Raw genomic sequence first — 6,193 nt, forward strand, 5'->3', positions numbered from 1 at the left:
TCACAAAACATGCAAAGAAGACTGAAGCACCTGCATGTAATTAATTTTTTCCTTTAAAGCAGTACCAGTAATGTGCCAGTATTAAGCGGCTCTTCTGATAATTGGTGTATTTTCAGTTGTTCACACGTGATGTCCTCTGATCCTCTAACAGGTTTCTTTCAAAGACGGGTTGAAGTTGTGCTCGTGTTAACTGGCTCTTTACCTTGTACTGCAAATACTCTAGGGATTCTGGATGACTAGCCAGTGTCTGAGAGGCAGGGGAACAAATTTTAGCGGGTGAGACTGTACTTCTCCATCCCTACTGATATTTTTAGTACTAGCCAGCCTGTGAGACATCTTTTCCATCCTCTCTGAAGCAGTGGCCTTGTCTGTTTGGAAGATGCAGTTTGACCATTGGAATTAAAACAGTGAAACTCAAGAAGGAAATAAAATCCAGCAACAGCAAATCTCTGTCACAGTGTTATATGAATGAAGCGACACAAGGAAGGGTGTTGCTATAAATGTGTCCCACTGCTTATCTTAAAGTAACTTTTATTCATCTGTACAGTTGAACAATTTTTAAAAACACAGAAATACCTTGGAGTGATAAAAAGGGGGAGTGAATCCCCATTCAGAATCATTATGTGGAAGCTGTACATCACCGTGATAGACCTCCCATGCCTAATGTTGGACTCTTAAAAGAGGATTTATTTACAGAAGGTCAGATATACTGTGCATACCTTGTTTTAAAATGGCCTGCTTGCATGCATCGAATTGCATGTAATATGCTATTTCTGAAGTAGTAGGTGGTAAGAGGAGACAGCTCTCTTCTATCTAGTTAATGGTTATTTAATTTTCTTTCCTGGTTCCGGAGACAGCCACTTGATCATAATATATCTGAGCAGGGGCTGAGTTTTTAACTAGTGACATTGTTAGTATGTAAACCTGCTCTTTTGATGTGATGCAGTTGGCTGACAAATTAGCTACAGGAAGCTGGTGACTTTCATTCACTTGTTTGGAATCTTATACCTCAGGAAATGCACAGGAATGACAAATGAGTCCATTTAAGTTCAAACAGAATTTTCTTACAATTATTTTATCTGAACAAATTGAATTTGGATCAGAATATTAGAGGGGAAGAAACCTTATAGTGGACTGGAGACGAGCCTTCATGGAGATGAGCCTTCATAAGAAGGAAGATGTACGGTCCTCACAGGTTGGATCAGTGAAAAGAGGAAGAAAAAGCAACAGTAACCTGTCTCAGGAGTGCGCTCAGCCCTGTGTCCCAAATGGAGCACAAAATGAACATTGCTTGCTTAGGAAACAGTAAATGCTCCATGATTCTGTTAAGGAGAATCTTAATGGAGGTAACTTGCTGCAAGACAAACAGCCATGCTGGATGTGGGTGTAACCTGCATTGAACAAATAGAGCCACTTTGCTTTGGTGTGCAACTGGGACAGCCAGGAGAGGTTACACCAGTGTCAAGCTTTGCCTTTTCTAGGTAGAGACCATGACCCCAGAAGCAAGAGCTGCGTTACTGAGAGCATGTCTAGTCTGCACGACAGATGAACCTCTGCACAACAGGAGTGTTCCTCAACAAGGGCTCAGAAGACAGCACAGGTCCACAAATACATACGGATGTGTGGATGGAATTTGTCAAGCTGTACATGCTTTGCTCAAACTTACGTTTTTGAGCCCTTATCTAAGGTTGAAGTAATGCAGCACAGTTAAGCCTGGGATGTTAGAAAGTGGAGGAAAAAATATGGCTTGCTGTGTTTGTGAGGAGCATTGTTTAACAGTCTGAATTAACAAGCACTTACCTTTCTCCATGGGTAGAAGGGCTGTGTGCTACTTCCAAGTCCAGATACCTGTATGTATTCTGCTTCTTCCATTTCCTGACCCTCTCTTAACTGGACATCCTCATTGCTCGTTATTTTTTTTCCCTTCTAAACACCAAGAAGTCATAAAATGAGCCCCTAGCCATGCAGCTCCCAGTCCAGTCACTGATGGCAGATGTCTGTTAGGTGCTGCTGTTCCCAGTTTGTGTGCACAGTGCATTTATGATGGGCAAGTGTGTTCCTGCCCAGGTTTAACCAGCATCAGAAAGTGATTGTCATCTTCCAAAATAAGAGCTGCAAAGGCTGTTACTGTGTTGTGCTTGACTTTGCAGTGGTCAAGCAATTGTGTGTCTCCCTTTACAGGAAACTAAAACAAAACAACCCCTATCTTTTTTCTGTTTATCTTCTGGTAATTTTCTCCAGGTGCTGCTTCTAAACCGGCTGTCTGAAATGGCAGCAGTATGGAGTATTGTGTTGGTTTCCTTTTGATCTGTTCTTTAATTTCTACTAAGAAACTTCTGATGGAAAAATATGAGTGGAAATGCATTGGCTAACAGAAACAAACTATTAAAAAAAAACCCTATAAAGCTAAATTAGTGTTCCATATCAGCAACATGGCAACATCACACCTTTAGCAAATGGACTCTAGAGCGCCTGTGTTGAAGAATATGCTACATCATTAAGCTGAAAACAAGGCCAAAGACCCTTGAAATCTGGCAGAACCGAGGTTTGGCAGAGATCTGAAGGAAGGATGTTAGTCACTGGATTTAAAAGGAGCTGCTTCTTTCAGGCCTGCAAAAACAAGCTGAAGTCTGTTAAGTGGAAAAGGATGAAACTGGAGAAGAATAATACCTTGGGATTTAGGAAAAATCTTGCAGCCTGCAGGAATTGTTAAACTGTACTTATAAATCTGAACGTTGTGATCATTTCAGTGAGGGAAGACTAAACCAAAAGGGCCGGACTTGTCTGATTTTCTCCATTCCAGTTCAGCTACAACCTGGCATGTTGTTTCATCATTGAAAGTAGACTTGGCTTGATGTTAACATTAGTGGTGTTTTTATTCTTTTGTTCTGCGTTGACAGCGTTTGCGACTGTCTCTTGGTAGTGGCTAAACCAGTGTGGCAGTGTTGTGGGAACCCTGCTGTCCATGGAGCAGGGAGTGCAGGTAGGGTCTGTGCGTAGAGTCAGTGGGAAAAGCAGCTGCCGCTTGCATGGTGTGAAAGCTGGTTCAGCTTAATCTGTTCAGCTTCAGAGCCTTAATTTTAAAAGTGTATGAGATGCTTCTCAGGCTTGGTAGGGCAAATTTGGTAACTTCAGCAGCTGATAACTCATAGCTCAGAACAAAGTGCCAAGGAAGGAGTTAAACTGTTGGTACAGCCGTGGGCTAAACTCACTGGAGGGTATTTTTACATGCAGTGGAAGAACATAGCTGCATATTCCTTCTCTTGAGTTGGCAGCCACATGGGTTTGCCAGGAATGGTGATTGCTGGGGCCATGTAAAGAAAACAAAATCATCCTTTGCCATGAGCTGGGAAGCTGTCAAAGAAGCTGCATATTTCTTAAGATTCTGAGCTTGGGCTAAAGCTCTTAAACACTTTATGGTGAAGTCCAAAAGAATAGTTTGGCCTGGGAAGGGCAGTGGAATGAAAACCTACGATCAGATTATTGCTGGAGATTTATTTGGTTGTTTTGAGAGCTTTGGGAAGTTTCATCTTCACATCTGCAGTGGGAATTTTCATGGCTATTTTCTAGTCCTGGATCAGCTCCAACAGCACTGGAAGTAGCTGGATATTTGGCATTTATGTATGCTTGCTGTCATCTCAATCACTGTCACTCTTCTGATGCAAACAGTCTTGCATAATGTCCCTTAAAATATTGGGCACCTCTGGCAATTTGCTGTGTATCCCAGTGCTCCACTCGCTACTGCTGAGCAGCTGGTAGGAGGGACAGAGAGCTATTTGTGAAGCATCCTCATGGTGTGTGCCCATTTGTAAAATACTTAGACAGCCTCACAGGATGGTGAAACAGGAGGAGAGGTTTATAAAGCATTTTGGTAGTTGAAAAGGCAGAGCTCTGTTTGCATGGTCAGCCTGTTTCTTGTCATTTTCTCTGAAGTACGTGCATATTTTAGTGTTAGATTTTATTTGTAAATATTTAATATGTAGAATATATCAAGGAGAGGTTCATCCTTTTGTAAAGAAGTTGGAAGATTTCCTCTCTTGCTTCATCTTGCAGCTGTGACCCATCTGCTGGTGCAGAGGTGGGCCTTGCAGGGAACGATGCTGGGCTGCACTCAGGTTTTCCATGGGGAAGGACTCTGCTCTGGAGCCATCCCAGGGCTTGGGTATGTGACAATAGGTTATCTGCCTCCTGGCAGCTGGAGCTGGATTTTTGATGGATTTGTGGAAATGCACATACTGTTTCTTGAGATGGTGGTAATAGTGTCAGCAGCTGCTGTCTGGGTGCAACTTTTAAAGCTGTCGATATAATCGGGGTTTGATTGTAGACAGTTGAAGGTGTTTTGATCAGCCTGTACTGCTGTAGTAGCTGCCTGATCTCTTGGTAGTGGCTGCCTTAGGATTTGAGGGTGCTTTCCTGAGTAGGACAAAAATAAAAATGAGCCCTCTTCTCCAAGACTAAAAAGTGATTAAAAAAAAAAAAGGCATTTTGCTGATTGCAGATGATTATAATGCAGCTGCTCGACAGTGACATCCCAGCCATGGAAAAATAACATTGGTTCTTCGAGCTATTTTCCAGTCCATGCAGCATATTAAAATCCTTCATGCACAGCTGGCACATTTAACTTTGATTATGTTGTTGAAGTGACTGATCTGAGAGCAGCCTGGATCCCAGTTGCTTGCAGAATTCGAAAATAAGGTTGTTCCAATTCATCTGCAGTTGGTTATTTTGGAAGAGACAAACTATCTTGAGTACTTTTAGGACTGCTAATTAAAGTTTTGTGGCACTCCTCTGAAAGAGTCTTTAAAGATGGATGGAGGGACTTACCCAAGGTCGTGTAGTGTGTCACTAGCAAAGATGATTATAAAATCCATGCCCTAATTTGGTCTTGTACATTGAACAACCCTAGTGTTGAAAATCCCACCGCAAAACAACAGGCTGGCTGCTGGGCTCTTGTGTGTGTCGGGGGGCTCCTCTGTGCTCTCTGACCTGCCAGCCTGGGTCTGGCACGGGAGGAGCGTGGGGTGGGGACACAACAGGCTCCCTACAGCCCGCTTCCATGTGGAGGTGGCTGAAGTGGGTGCCTTTTGCTGGAAGTGTGTTTGTGGGGCTGAGAGAAAGCAGGAGCTTGGAAAGAGGGAGGTAGGGGGCTGTGGAGAAGTTGTCCGAGTCTGTAGGCACCTGTAGCGGTACTGCCTCTTCTTTAAAGTCGAGTTCTGGCTTCTGACCTAAGCTGCTCCGGTGCCTTTTTTCTCTCAGCTGTGTAAAAGTGTGTTTTTAAATTCCACTGGCATCCCTGGATTCAGGGCTCCTCCCTCTGCATACAAGAAGCAGACAGAGCGTAGGGGCCACTATCCAAAATGACTGTCAGTGGGAACGGGAGACAGTGGGGGACTGACTATCTCGGGAAGAGCCTGTTTTGAGTGCATCACGTTCCGCAAATCCTCCTGTGGGAGTATTGTCAGAAAACAGGAGTGCCAACGTGTGGTGCTTGCAGCGCTGCGGCGGCAGCGTCTGGCCTGCCGGGAGCTGGGTGCGGGCAGGGCATGCCGGGGCTCGGCGTGCGGGGAAGGATGCAGGTGAAGGGGTGAGACCGATCCCTGGGAACTGGCCCTGAATTCCCCGGAGGAAAGGCGCTTGCTGGTGAGTCACGGCCTGGGCTGTGATGGGAAACTGTTGCTGGATAATTGAGTGATGGCTTTTTCCAGAAGTGCAGACAACAGGACCCTGAGGAGGCTCTCACCTCGCAGGGCAGCTGAAAGCTGGTTTTTGTCTGGGTTCAAGGTGGTGAAATCCTGCATTCCTGCAGATGTAAGCAGAGCGGGCTGTCCTTCCCAGGGTCTGCCTTGCACCCTTGGCCTCAGGGTGCCCACTCTGTTGAGGCGAGAAGGGGCTTTGAAAGGAGATGCAAGAGACTGCTCTCATTATGGTAGGAAACCAGTAAGAGGTTGAAAATACCAGTGCAGGTCTTGTCCCATTCATCCTTGGGCATGGACATGCAGCTGGGGAGCTCCTCACAATATGGAAACCTGCACCAAGATGGTGTCTTGGGGGAGACGAGCGCATGTCCTCAGCATGTGGCCGGAGTGTCACGGTGCCCTGCCGTTGGATGTCTGCTCTGCTCTTTCTGGAACTGCATCTGACGTGACCCACCTCTTTTCTTTTGGTGCTTCTGTCTTAACCGTGCGTTAGCTGA

Source organism: Athene cunicularia (genome assembly GCF_003259725.1).
Source record: "Athene cunicularia isolate RWA chromosome 4 unlocalized genomic scaffold, athCun1 chr4_part3, whole genome shotgun sequence".
Classification (NCBI taxonomy): domain Eukaryota; kingdom Metazoa; phylum Chordata; class Aves; order Strigiformes; family Strigidae; genus Athene; species Athene cunicularia.